At 46.6% G+C, this 12,519-nt stretch overlaps 12 non-coding genes across 12 annotated transcripts; all 12 read left to right on the top strand.

The window, feature by feature from the left end:
• The first annotated feature begins 116 nt into the window (after positions 1-116).
• On the top strand, positions 117-188 carry trnam-cau (transfer RNA methionine (anticodon CAU)). The gene has a single exon. It is a non-coding gene; the product is annotated as a tRNA-Met (tRNA).
• A 597-nt stretch (positions 189-785) lies between these two features.
• Positions 786-857, top strand: trnam-cau (transfer RNA methionine (anticodon CAU)). Its single transcript has one exon. It is a non-coding gene; the product is annotated as a tRNA-Met (tRNA).
• A 938-nt stretch (positions 858-1,795) lies between these two features.
• trnam-cau (transfer RNA methionine (anticodon CAU)) lies at positions 1,796-1,867 on the top strand. The gene has a single exon. It is a non-coding gene; the product is annotated as a tRNA-Met (tRNA).
• A 597-nt stretch (positions 1,868-2,464) lies between these two features.
• On the top strand, positions 2,465-2,536 carry trnam-cau (transfer RNA methionine (anticodon CAU)). The gene has a single exon. It is a non-coding gene; the product is annotated as a tRNA-Met (tRNA).
• A 1,607-nt stretch (positions 2,537-4,143) lies between these two features.
• trnam-cau (transfer RNA methionine (anticodon CAU)) lies at positions 4,144-4,215 on the top strand. Its single transcript has one exon. It is a non-coding gene; the product is annotated as a tRNA-Met (tRNA).
• Positions 4,216-5,153: 938 nt separating this feature from the next.
• trnam-cau (transfer RNA methionine (anticodon CAU)) lies at positions 5,154-5,225 on the top strand. The gene has a single exon. It is a non-coding gene; the product is annotated as a tRNA-Met (tRNA).
• A 597-nt stretch (positions 5,226-5,822) lies between these two features.
• trnam-cau (transfer RNA methionine (anticodon CAU)) lies at positions 5,823-5,894 on the top strand. The gene has a single exon. It is a non-coding gene; the product is annotated as a tRNA-Met (tRNA).
• Positions 5,895-6,832: 938 nt separating this feature from the next.
• On the top strand, positions 6,833-6,904 carry trnam-cau (transfer RNA methionine (anticodon CAU)). The gene has a single exon. It is a non-coding gene; the product is annotated as a tRNA-Met (tRNA).
• Positions 6,905-7,501: 597 nt separating this feature from the next.
• Positions 7,502-7,573, top strand: trnam-cau (transfer RNA methionine (anticodon CAU)). The gene has a single exon. It is a non-coding gene; the product is annotated as a tRNA-Met (tRNA).
• Positions 7,574-9,180: 1,607 nt separating this feature from the next.
• On the top strand, positions 9,181-9,252 carry trnam-cau (transfer RNA methionine (anticodon CAU)). Its single transcript has one exon. It is a non-coding gene; the product is annotated as a tRNA-Met (tRNA).
• Positions 9,253-10,859: 1,607 nt separating this feature from the next.
• On the top strand, positions 10,860-10,931 carry trnam-cau (transfer RNA methionine (anticodon CAU)). The gene has a single exon. It is a non-coding gene; the product is annotated as a tRNA-Met (tRNA).
• A 938-nt stretch (positions 10,932-11,869) lies between these two features.
• trnam-cau (transfer RNA methionine (anticodon CAU)) lies at positions 11,870-11,941 on the top strand. The gene has a single exon. It is a non-coding gene; the product is annotated as a tRNA-Met (tRNA).
• Positions 11,942-12,519: the final 578 nt, after the last annotated feature.

Below are 12,519 nucleotides of genomic sequence, written 5' to 3'. Positions count from 1 at the left end.
GTATGTGAATGGCTGCATCAATTTGCAAAGTTGCGATGATCTGAATGAACGAGAAAGGTGGCAATAGAGGGTGGTTTGCAAGCCAGACCCAGCGAAATAGTGCACTCTTATGTCTGAGCAGAGTGGCGCAGCGGAAGCGTGCTGGGCCCATAACCCAGAGGTCAATGGATCGAAACCATTCTCTGCTAGCATCAAGATCAACTTTTTCACAACTCATTCGATTTCTGTCCACAATCAAAGCAGCGAGGCTGAGAGGCATTGAGCAAAGGGTCAAGTGATGGCAACGAGTGGTGTGGGGAATTGCTGCAATCCATTTGCAAAGTGAAGATCGTCTTATGTGTGGAGCAGAGAAGGTTAAGGGGAGATTTGATCGAGGTGTTCAAAGTCATGCAGGGTTTTGTTAGAGTAAATAAGGAGAAACTGCTTCCAGTGGCAGAAGGGTCGATAACCAGAGGACACAGATTTCAGGGAATTGAGGCGACATGAGGTAAACAATTTTACGCAGCGAGTTGTTATGATCGGGAATGCACTGCCTGAAATGCTGGTGGAAGCAGATTCAAGAGTAACTTTCAAAAGGGAATTGGATAAATACTTGAAGTGGAAGAATTTGCAGGGCTATGGGGAAAGAGCAGGGGAGTGACACTAATTGGATAGCTCTTTCAAAGAGCCGGTACGAAGGGCTGGATTGTGATTCGATGATTCCATGAAAGCTCTGAAAAGCAAGCTGGCAACAGAGGACGGTTTAAAAACCAGGCACACCGTGGAGTATAATTTTGCCAGATCGGAGCAGAGTGGCGCAGCGGCAGCGTGCTGGGCCCATAACCCAGAGGTCAATGGATCGAAACCATTCTCTGCTAGCAGTGTGATTAACTTTTTCACCGCACTTTCATTTGATGTCCACAATCAACGTTGCGAGGCTGCAAGACACTTCGCAAAGGGTGAAGTCATGGCAACTGGTCGTGTGGGGACTTCCTGCAGTCCACTTGCAAAGTCAAGACAGTCGGATGTGAAGGCTCAGAAGAGAAAGCTGGCCAAGTGTGTGGTTTGACAGCTAGGGGGCAGTGTTGGCACTCAAGTTCGATTGCTCACAAGCTCAGTATCACTGTGTTTCTAACAGTTTTTGCCGGTATATTTGCAGTTACCTGACAACCACGAAAAGAGGAGGGCGGAAATGGACTTGTGGCACGATAATATGATGACAACTGGTAGTATGTGGACTGCCTGCATCAATTTACAAAGTAAAGATTACCTGATGGGAAGGCTACAAAGACAAAGGTGGAGGAGGGAGTCCTGGACAAAGCAGGTGGAGGGCTTCAACAAGACCATGCTGGCAAGCAGAGTGGTACAGCAGTAGTCACCCATAGCGCTGCAGTGATCAGATTGAAACTATTCTCTGCCCGTAGTCAGGTGAGCTTTTTCAAAGTGCTTGTTTGCGTAATTCTAAAAAGTGGTGTGAAAAGCAAAAGAAGTGATGTCCTTGCAAAGAGAAGAAATTTGTGTTAGCTTTGCAGGGCATTGTGAGGTTGAGAGTGAAACTGACTGGCAGAAAAGTTGATCAGGAGAACATGTGAAGCAAATATTAGCAGTATATTTGTAGGTGGGTGAGCAAATTGCTGTTGAGAATCAATGGAGGAAGGTTGGGTGAGATTTCTGGGAGGATGAAATGATGGCAGCGAGCCGTATGTGAATGGCTGCATCAATTTGCAAAGTTGCGATGATCTGAATGAACGAGAAAGGTGGCAATAGAGGGTGGTTTGCAAGCCAGACCCAGCGAAATAGTGCACTCTTATGTCTGAGCAGAGTGGCGCAGCGGAAGCGTGCTGGGCCCATAACCCAGAGGTCAATGGATCGAAACCATTCTCTGCTAGCATCAAGATCAATTTTTTCACAACTCATTCGATTTCTGTCCACAATCAAAGCAGCGAGGCTGAGAGGCATTGAGCAAAGGGTCAAGTGATGGCAACGAGTGGTGTGGGGAATTGCTGCAATCCATTTGCAAAGTGAAGATCGTCTTATGTGTGGAGCAGAGAAGGTTAAGGGGAGATTTGATCGAGGTGTTCAAAGTCATGCAGGGTTTTGTTAGAGTAAATAAGGAGAAACTGCTTCCAGTGGCAGAAGGGTCGATAACCAGAGGACACAGATTTCAGGGAATTGAGGCGACATGAGGTAAACAATTTTACGCAGCGAGTTGTTATGATCGGGAATGCACTGCCTGAAATGCTGGTGGAAGCAGATTCAAGAGTAACTTTCAAAAGGGAATTGGATAAATACTTGAAGTGGAAGAATTTGCAGGGCTATGGGGAAAGAGCAGGGGAGTGACACTAATTGGATAGCTCTTTCAAAGAGCCGGTACGAAGGGCTGGATTGTGATTCGATGATTCGATGAAAGCTCTGAAAAGCAAGCTGGCAACAGAGGACGGTTTAAAAACCAGGCACACCGTGGAGGATAGTTTTGCCAGAAAGCAGCAGAGTGGCGCAGCGGCAGCGTGCTGGGCCCATAACCCAGAGGTCAATGGATCGAAACCATTCTCTGCTAGCAGTGTGATTAACTTTTTCACCGCACTTTCATTTGATGTCCACAATCAACGTTGCGAGGCTGCAAGACACTTCGCAAAGGGTGAAGTCATGGCAACTGGTCGTGTGGGGACTTCCTGCAGTCCACTTGCAAAGTCAAGACAGTCGGATGTGAAGGCTCAGAAGAGAAAGCTGGCCAAGTGTGTGGTTTGACAGCTAGGGGGCAGTGTTGGCACTCAAGTTCGATTGCTCACAAGCTCAGTATCACTGTGTTTCTAACAGTTTTTGCCGGTATATTTGCAGTTACCTGACAACCACGAAAAGAGGAGGGCGGAAATGGACTTGTGGCACGATAATATGATGACAACTGGTAGTATGTGGACTGCCTGCATCAATTTACAAAGTAAAGATTACCTGATGGGAAGGCTACAAAGACAAAGGTGGAGGAGGGAGTCCTGGACAAAGCAGGTGGAGGGCTTCAACAAGACCATGCTGGCAAGCAGAGTGGTACAGCAGTAGTCACCCATAGCGCTGCAGTGATCAGATTGAAACTATTCTCTGCCCGTAGTCAGGTGAGCTTTTTCAAAGTGCTTGTTTGCGTAATTCTAAAAAGTGGTGTGAAAAGCAAAAGAAGTGATGTCCTTGCAAAGAGAAGAAATTTGTGTTAGCTTTGCAGGGCATTGTGAGGTTGAGAGTGAAACTGACTGGCAGAAAAGTTGATCAGGAGAACATGTGAAGCAAATATTAGCAGTATATTTGTAGGTGGGTGAGCAAATTGCTGTTGAGAATCAATGGAGGAAGGTTGGGTGAGATTTCTGGGAGGATGAAATGATGGCAGCGAGCCGTATGTGAATGGCTGCATCAATTTGAAAAGTTGCGATGATCTGAATGAACGAGAAAGGTGGCAATAGAGGGTGGTTTGCAAGCCAGACCCAGCGAAATAGTGCACTCTTATTTCTGAGCAGAGTGGCGCAGCGGAAGCATGCTGGGCCCATAACCCAGAGGTCAATGGATCAAAACCATTCTCTGCTAGCATCAAGATCAATTTTTTCACAACTCATTCGATTTCTGTCCACAATCAAAGCAGCGAGGCTGAGAGGCATTGAGCAAAGGGTCAAGTGATGGCAACGAGTGGTGTGGGGAATTGCTGCAATCCATTTGCAAAGTGAAGATCGTCTTATGTGCAGAGCAGAGAAGGTTAAGGGGAGATTTGATCGAGGTGTTCAAAGTCATGCAGGGTTTTGTTAGAGTAAATAAGGAGAAACTGCTTCCAGTGGCAGAAGGGTCGATAACCAGAGGACACAGATTTCAGGGAATTGAGGCGACATGAGGTAAACAATTTTACGCAGCGAGTTGTTATGATCGGGAATGCACTGCCTGAAATGCTGGTGGAAGCAGATTCAAGAGTAACTTTCAAAAGGGAATTGGATAAATACTTGAAGTGGAAGAATTTGCAGGGCTATGGGGAAAGAGCAGGGGAGTGACACTAATTGGATAGCTCTTTCAAAGAGCCGGTACGAAGGGCTGGATTGTGATTCGATGATTCTATGAAAGCTCTGAAAAGCAAGCTGGCAACAGAGGACGGTTTAAAAACCAGGCACACCGTGGAGTATAGTTTTGCCAGATCGGAGCAGAGTGGCGCAGCGGCAGCGTGCTGGGCCCATAACCCAGAGGTCAATGGATCGAAACCATTCTCTGCTAGCAGTGTGATTAACTTTTTCACCGCACTTTCATTTGATGTCCACAATCAACGTTGCGAGGCTGCAAGACACTTCGCAAAGGGTGAAGTCATGGCAACTGGTCGTGTGGGGACTTCCTGCAGTCCACTTGCAAAGTCAAGACAGTCGGATGTGAAGGCTCAGAAGAGAAAGCTGGCCAAGTGTGTGGTTTGACAGCTAGGGGGCAGTGTTGGCACTCAAGTTCGATTGCTCACAAGCTCAGTATCACTGTGTTTCTAACAGTTTTTGCCGGTATATTTGCAGTTACCTGACAACCACGAAAAGAGGAGGGCGGAAATGGACTTGTGGCACGATAATATGATGACAACTGGTAGTATGTGGACTGCCTGCATCAATTTACAAAGTAAAGATTACCTGATGGGAAGGCTACAAAGACAAAGGTGGAGGAGGGAGTCCTGGACAAAGCAGGTGGAGGGCTTCAACAAGACCATGCTGGCAAGCAGAGTGGTACAGCAGTAGTCACCCATAGCGCTGCAGTGATCAGATTGAAACTATTCTCTGCCCGTAGTCAGGTGAGCTTTTTCAAAGTGCTTGTTTGCGTAATTCTAAAAAGTGGTGTGAAAAGCAAAAGAAGTGATGTCCTTGCAAAGAGAAGAAATTTGTGTTAGCTTTGCAGGGCATTGTGAGGTTGAGAGTGAAACTGACTGGCAGAAAAGTTGATCAGGAGAACATGTGAAGCAAATATTAGCAGTATATTTGTAGGTGGGTGAGCAAATTGCTGTTGAGAATCAATGGAGGAAGGTTGGGTGAGATTTCTGGGAGGATGAAATGATGGCAGCTAGCCGTATGTGAATGGCTGCATCAATTTGCAAAGTTGCGATGATCTGAATGAACGAGAAAGGTGGCAATAGAGGGTGGTTTGCAAGCCAGACCCAGCGAAATAGTGCACTCTTATGTCTGAGCAGAGTGGCGCAGCGGAAGCGTGCTGGGCCCATAACCCAGAGGTCAATGGATCGAAACCATTCTCTGCTAGCATCAAGATCAACTTTTTCACAACTCATTCGATTTCTGTCCACAATCAAAGCAGCGAGGCTGAGAGGCATTGAGCAAAGGGTCAAGTGATGGCAACGAGTGGTGTGGGGAATTGCTGCAATCCATTTGCAAAGTGAAGATCGTCTTATGTGTGGAGCAGAGAAGGTTAAGGGGAGATTTGATCGAGGTGTTCAAAGTCATGCAGGGTTTTGTTAGAGTAAATAAGGAGAAACTGCTTCCAGTGGCAGAAGGGTCGATAACCAGAGGACACAGATTTCAGGGAATTGAGGCGACATGAGGTAAACAATTTTACGCAGCGAGTTGTTATGATCGGGAATGCACTGCCTGAAATGCTGGTGGAAGCAGATTCAAGAGTAACTTTCAAAAGGGAATTGGATAAATACTTGAAGTGGAAGAATTTGCAGGGCTATGGGGAAAGAGCAGGGGAGTGACACTAATTGGATAGCTCTTTCAAAGAGCCGGTACGAAGGGCTGGATTGTGATTCGATGATTCCATGAAAGCTCTGAAAAGCAAGCTGGCAACAGAGGACGGTTTAAAAACCAGGCACACCGTGGAGTATAATTTTGCCAGATCGGAGCAGAGTGGCGCAGCGGCAGCGTGCTGGGCCCATAACCCAGAGGTCAATGGATCGAAACCATTCTCTGCTAGCAGTGTGATTAACTTTTTCACCGCACTTTCATTTGATGTCCACAATCAACGTTGCGAGGCTGCAAGACACTTCGCAAAGGGTGAAGTCATGGCAACTGGTCGTGTGGGGACTTCCTGCAGTCCACTTGCAAAGTCAAGACAGTCGGATGTGAAGGCTCAGAAGAGAAAGCTGGCCAAGTGTGTGGTTTGACAGCTAGGGGGCAGTGTTGGCACTCAAGTTCGATTGCTCACAAGCTCAGTATCACTGTGTTTCTAACAGTTTTTGCCGGTATATTTGCAGTTACCTGACAACCACGAAAAGAGGAGGGCGGAAATGGACTTGTGGCACGATAATATGATGACAACTGGTAGTATGTGGACTGCCTGCATCAATTTACAAAGTAAAGATTACCTGATGGGAAGGCTACAAAGACAAAGGTGGAGGAGGGAGTCCTGGACAAAGCAGGTGGAGGGCTTCAACAAGACCATGCTGGCAAGCAGAGTGGTACAGCAGTAGTCACCCATAGCGCTGCAGTGATCAGATTGAAACTATTCTCTGCCCGTAGTCAGGTGAGCTTTTTCAAAGTGCTTGTTTGCGTAATTCTAAAAAGTGGTGTGAAAAGCAAAAGAAGTGATGTCCTTGCAAAGAGAAGAAATTTGTGTTAGCTTTGCAGGGCATTGTGAGGTTGAGAGTGAAACTGACTGGCAGAAAAGTTGATCAGGAGAACATGTGAAGCAAATATTAGCAGTATATTTGTAGGTGGGTGAGCAAATTGCTGTTGAGAATCAATGGAGGAAGGTTGGGTGAGATTTCTGGGAGGATGAAATGATGGCAGCGAGCCGTATGTGAATGGCTGCATCAATTTGAAAAGTTGCGATGATCTGAATGAACGAGAAAGGTGGCAATAGAGGGTGGTTTGCAAGCCAGACCCAGCGAAATAGTGCACTCTTATGTCTGAGCAGAGTGGCGCAGCGGAAGCGTGCTGGGCCCATAACCCAGAGGTCAATGGATCGAAACCATTCTCTGCTAGCATCAAGATCAATTTTTTCACAACTCATTCGATTTCTGTCCACAATCAAAGCAGCGAGGCTGAGAGGCATTGAGCAAAGGGTCAAGTGATGGCAACGAGTGGTGTGGGGAATTGCTGCAATCCATTTGCAAAGTGAAGATCGTCTTATGTGTGGAGCAGAGAAGGTTAAGGGGAGATTTGATCGAGGTGTTCAAAGTCATGCAGGGTTTTGTTAGAGTAAATAAGGAGAAACTGCTTCCAGTGGCAGAAGGGTCGATAACCAGAGGACACAGATTTCAGGGAATTGAGGCGACATGAGGTAAACAATTTTACGCAGCGAGTTGTTATGATCGGGAATGCACTGCCTGAAATGCTGGTGGAAGCAGATTCAAGAGTAACTTTCAAAAGGGAATTGGATAAATACTTGAAGTGGAAGAATTTGCAGGGCTATGGGGAAAGAGCAGGGGAGTGACACTAATTGGATAGCTCTTTCAAAGAGCCGGTACGAAGGGCTGGATTGTGATTCGATGATTCGATGAAAGCTCTGAAAAGCAAGCTGGCAACAGAGGACGGTTTAAAAACCAGGCACACCGTGGAGAATAGTTTTGCCAGAAAGCAGCAGAGTGGCGCAGCGGCAGCGTGCTGGGCCCATAACCCAGAGGTCAATGGATCGAAACCATTCTCTGCTAGCAGTGTGATTAACTTTTTCACCGCACTTTCATTTGATGTCCACAATCAACGTTGCGAGGCTGCAAGACACTTCGCAAAGGGTGAAGTCATGGCAACTGGTCGTGTGGGGACTTCCTGCAGTCCACTTGCAAAGTCAAGACAGTCGGATGTGAAGGCTCAGAAGAGAAAGCTGGCCAAGTGTGTGGTTTGACAGCTAGGGGGCAGTGTTGGCACTCAAGTTCGATTGCTCACAAGCTCAGTATCACTGTGTTTCTAACAGTTTTTGCCGGTATATTTGCAGTTACCTGACAACCACGAAAAGAGGAGGGCGGAAATGGACTTGTGGCACGATAATATGATGACAACTGGTAGTATGTGGACTGCCTGCATCAATTTACAAAGTAAAGATTACCTGATGGGAAGGCTACAAAGACAAAGGTGGAGGAGGGAGTCCTGGACAAAGCAGGTGGAGGGCTTCAACAAGACCATGCTGGCAAGCAGAGTGGTACAGCAGTAGTCACCCATAGCGCTGCAGTGATCAGATTGAAACTATTCTCTGCCCGTAGTCAGGTGAGCTTTTTCAAAGTGCTTGTTTGCGTAATTCTAAAAAGTGGTGTGAAAAGCAAAAGAAGTGATGTCCTTGCAAAGAGAAGAAATTTGTGTTAGCTTTGCAGGGCATTGTGAGGTTGAGAGTGAAACTGACTGGCAGAAAAGTTGATCAGGAGAACATGTGAAGCAAATATTAGCAGTATATTTGTAGGTGGGTGAGCAAATTGCTGTTGAGAATCAATGGAGGAAGGTTGGGTGAGATTTCTGGGAGGATGAAATGATGGCAGCGAGCCGTATGTGAATGGCTGCATCAATTTGAAAAGTTGCGATGATCTGAATGAACGAGAAAGGTGGCAATAGAGGGTGGTTTGCAAGCCAGACCCAGCGAAATAGTGCACTCTTATTTCTGAGCAGAGTGGCGCAGCGGAAGCATGCTGGGCCCATAACCCAGAGGTCAATGGATCAAAACCATTCTCTGCTAGCATCAAGATCAATTTTTTCACAACTCATTCGATTTCTGTCCACAATCAAAGCAGCGAGGCTGAGAGGCATTGAGCAAAGGGTCAAGTGATGGCAACGAGTGGTGTGGGGAATTGCTGCAATCCATTTGCAAAGTGAAGATCGTCTTATGTGCAGAGCAGAGAAGGTTAAGGGGAGATTTGATCGAGGTGTTCAAAGTCATGCAGGGTTTTGTTAGAGTAAATAAGGAGAAACTGCTTCCAGTGGCAGAAGGGTCGATAACCAGAGGACACAGATTTCAGGGAATTGAGGCGACATGAGGTAAACAATTTTACGCAGCGAGTTGTTATGATCGGGAATGCACTGCCTGAAATGCTGGTGGAAGCAGATTCAAGAGTAACTTTCAAAAGGGAATTGGATAAATACTTGAAGTGGAAGAATTTGCAGGGCTATGGGGAAAGAGCAGGGGAGTGACACTAATTGGATAGCTCTTTCAAAGAGCCGGTACGAAGGGCTGGATTGTGATTCGATGATTCGATGAAAGCTCTGAAAAGCAAGCTGGCAACAGAGGACGGTTTAAAAACCAGGCACACCGTGGAGGATAGTTTTGCCAGAAAGCAGCAGAGTGGCGCAGCGGCAGCGTGCTGGGCCCATAACCCAGAGGTCAATGGATCGAAACCATTCTCTGCTAGCAGTGTGATTAACTTTTTCACCGCACTTTCATTTGATGTCCACAATCAACGTTGCGAGGCTGCAAGACACTTCGCAAAGGGTGAAGTCATGGCAACTGGTCGTGTGGGGACTTCCTGCAGTCCACTTGCAAAGTCAAGACAGTCGGATGTGAAGGCTCAGAAGAGAAAGCTGGCCAAGTGTGTGGTTTGACAGCTAGGGGGCAGTGTTGGCACTCAAGTTCGATTGCTCACAAGCTCAGTATCACTGTGTTTCTAACAGTTTTTGCCGGTATATTTGCAGTTACCTGACAACCACGAAAAGAGGAGGGCGGAAATGGACTTGTGGCACGATAATATGATGACAACTGGTAGTATGTGGACTGCCTGCATCAATTTACAAAGTAAAGATTACCTGATGGGAAGGCTACAAAGACAAAGGTGGAGGAGGGAGTCCTGGACAAAGCAGGTGGAGGGCTTCAACAAGACCATGCTGGCAAGCAGAGTGGTACAGCAGTAGTCACCCATAGCGCTGCAGTGATCAGATTGAAACTATTCTCTGCCCGTAGTCAGGTGAGCTTTTTCAAAGTGCTTGTTTGCGTAATTCTAAAAAGTGGTGTGAAAAGCAAAAGAAGTGATGTCCTTGCAAAGAGAAGAAATTTGTGTTAGCTTTGCAGGGCATTGTGAGGTTGAGAGTGAAACTGACTGGCAGAAAAGTTGATCAGGAGAACATGTGAAGCAAATATTAGCAGTATATTTGTAGGTGGGTGAGCAAATTGCTGTTGAGAATCAATGGAGGAAGGTTGGGTGAGATTTCTGGGAGGATGAAATGATGGCAGCGAGCCGTATGTGAATGGCTGCATCAATTTGAAAAGTTGCGATGATCTGAATGAACGAGAAAGGTGGCAATAGAGGGTGGTTTGCAAGCCAGACCCAGCGAAATAGTGCACTCTTATTTCTGAGCAGAGTGGCGCAGCGGAAGCATGCTGGGCCCATAACCCAGAGGTCAATGGATCAAAACCATTCTCTGCTAGCATCAAGATCAATTTTTTCACAACTCATTCGATTTCTGTCCACAATCAAAGCAGCGAGGCTGAGAGGCATTGAGCAAAGGGTCAAGTGATGGCAACGAGTGGTGTGGGGAATTGCTGCAATCCATTTGCAAAGTGAAGATCGTCTTATGTGCAGAGCAGAGAAGGTTAAGGGGAGATTTGATCGAGGTGTTCAAAGTCATGCAGGGTTTTGTTAGAGTAAATAAGGAGAAACTGCTTCCAGTGGCAGAAGGGTCGATAACCAGAGGACACAGATTTCAGGGAATTGAGGCGACATGAGGTAAACAATTTTACGCAGCGAGTTGTTATGATCGGGAATGCACTGCCTGAAATGCTGGTGGAAGCAGATTCAAGAGTAACTTTCAAAAGGGAATTGGATAAATACTTGAAGTGGAAGAATTTGCAGGGCTATGGGGAAAGAGCAGGGGAGTGACACTAATTGGATAGCTCTTTCAAAGAGCCGGTACGAAGGGCTGGATTGTGATTCGATGATTCGATGAAAGCTCTGAAAAGCAAGCTGGCAACAGAGGACGGTTTAAAAACCAGGCACACCGTGGAGGATAGTTTTGCCAGAAAGCAGCAGAGTGGCGCAGCGGCAGCGTGCTGGGCCCATAACCCAGAGGTCAATGGATCGAAACCATTCTCTGCTAGCAGTGTGATTAACTTTTTCACCGCACTTTCATTTGATGTCCACAATCAACGTTGCGAGGCTGCAAGACACTTCGCAAAGGGTGAAGTCATGGCAACTGGTCGTGTGGGGACTTCCTGCAGTCCACTTGCAAAGTCAAGACAGTCGGATGTGAAGGCTCAGAAGAGAAAGCTGGCCAAGTGTGTGGTTTGACAGCTAGGGGGCAGTGTTGGCACTCAAGTTCGATTGCTCACAAGCTCAGTATCACTGTGTTTCTAACAGTTTTTGCCGGTATATTTGCAGTTACCTGACAACCACGAAAAGAGGAGGGCGGAAATGGACTTGTGGCACGATAATATGATGACAACTGGTAGTATGTGGACTGCCTGCATCAATTTACAAAGTAAAGATTACCTGATGGGAAGGCTACAAAGACAAAGGTGGAGGAGGGAGTCCTGGACAAAGCAGGTGGAGGGCTTCAACAAGACCATGCTGGCAAGCAGAGTGGTACAGCAGTAGTCACCCATAGCGCTGCAGTGATCAGATTGAAACTATTCTCTGCCCGTAGTCAGGTGAGCTTTTTCAAAGTGCTTGTTTGCGTAATTCTAAAAAGTGGTGTGAAAAGCAAAAGAAGTGATGTCCTTGCAAAGAGAAGAAATTTGTGTTAGCTTTGCAGGGCATTGTGAGGTTGAGAGTGAAACTGACTGGCAGAAAAGTTGATCAGGAGAACATGTGAAGCAAATATTAGCAGTATATTTGTAGGTGGGTGAGCAAATTGCTGTTGAGAATCAATGGAGGAAGGTTGGGTGAGATTTCTGGGAGGATGAAATGATGGCAGCTAGCCGTATGTGAATGGCTGCATCAATTTGCAAAGTTGCGATGATCTGAATGAACGAGAAAGGTGGCAATAGAGGGTGGTTTGCAAGCCAGACCCAGCGAAATAGTGCACTCTTATGTCTGAGCAGAGTGGCGCAGCGGAAGCGTGCTGGGCCCATAACCCAGAGGTCAATGGATCGAAACCATTCTCTGCTAGCATCAAGATCAATTTTTTCACAACTCATTCGATTTCTGTCCACAATCAAAGCAGCGAGGCTGAGAGGCATTGAGCAAAGGGTCAAGTGATGGCAACGAGTGGTGTGGGGAATTGCTGCAATCCATTTGCAAAGTGAAGATCGTCTTATGTGTGGAGCAGAGAAGGTTAAGGGGAGATTTGATCGAGGTGTTCAAAGTCATGCAGGGTTTTGTTAGAGTAAATAAGGAGAAACTGCTTCCAGTGGCAGAAGGGTCGATAACCAGAGGACACAGATTTCAGGGAATTGAGGCGACATGAGGTAAACAATTTTACGCAGCGAGTTGTTATGATCGGGAATGCACTGCCTGAAATGCTGGTGGAAGCAGATTCAAGAGTAACTTTCAAAAGGGAATTGGATAAATACTTGAAGTGGAAGAATTTGCAGGGCTATGGGGAAAGAGCAGGGGAGTGACACTAATTGGATAGCTCTTTCAAAGAGCCGGTACGAAGGGCTGGATTGTGATTCGATGATTCCATGAAAGCTCTGAAAAGCAAGCTGGCAACAGAGGACGGTTTAAAAACCAGGCACACCGTGGAG

This window comes from Heptranchias perlo, chromosome 2, assembly GCF_035084215.1.
Source record: "Heptranchias perlo isolate sHepPer1 chromosome 2, sHepPer1.hap1, whole genome shotgun sequence".
Classification (NCBI taxonomy): domain Eukaryota; kingdom Metazoa; phylum Chordata; class Chondrichthyes; order Hexanchiformes; family Hexanchidae; genus Heptranchias; species Heptranchias perlo.
The sequence above is the reverse complement of the archived record's forward strand: the minus strand, read 5'-3'. Positions and strand labels throughout refer to the sequence as shown.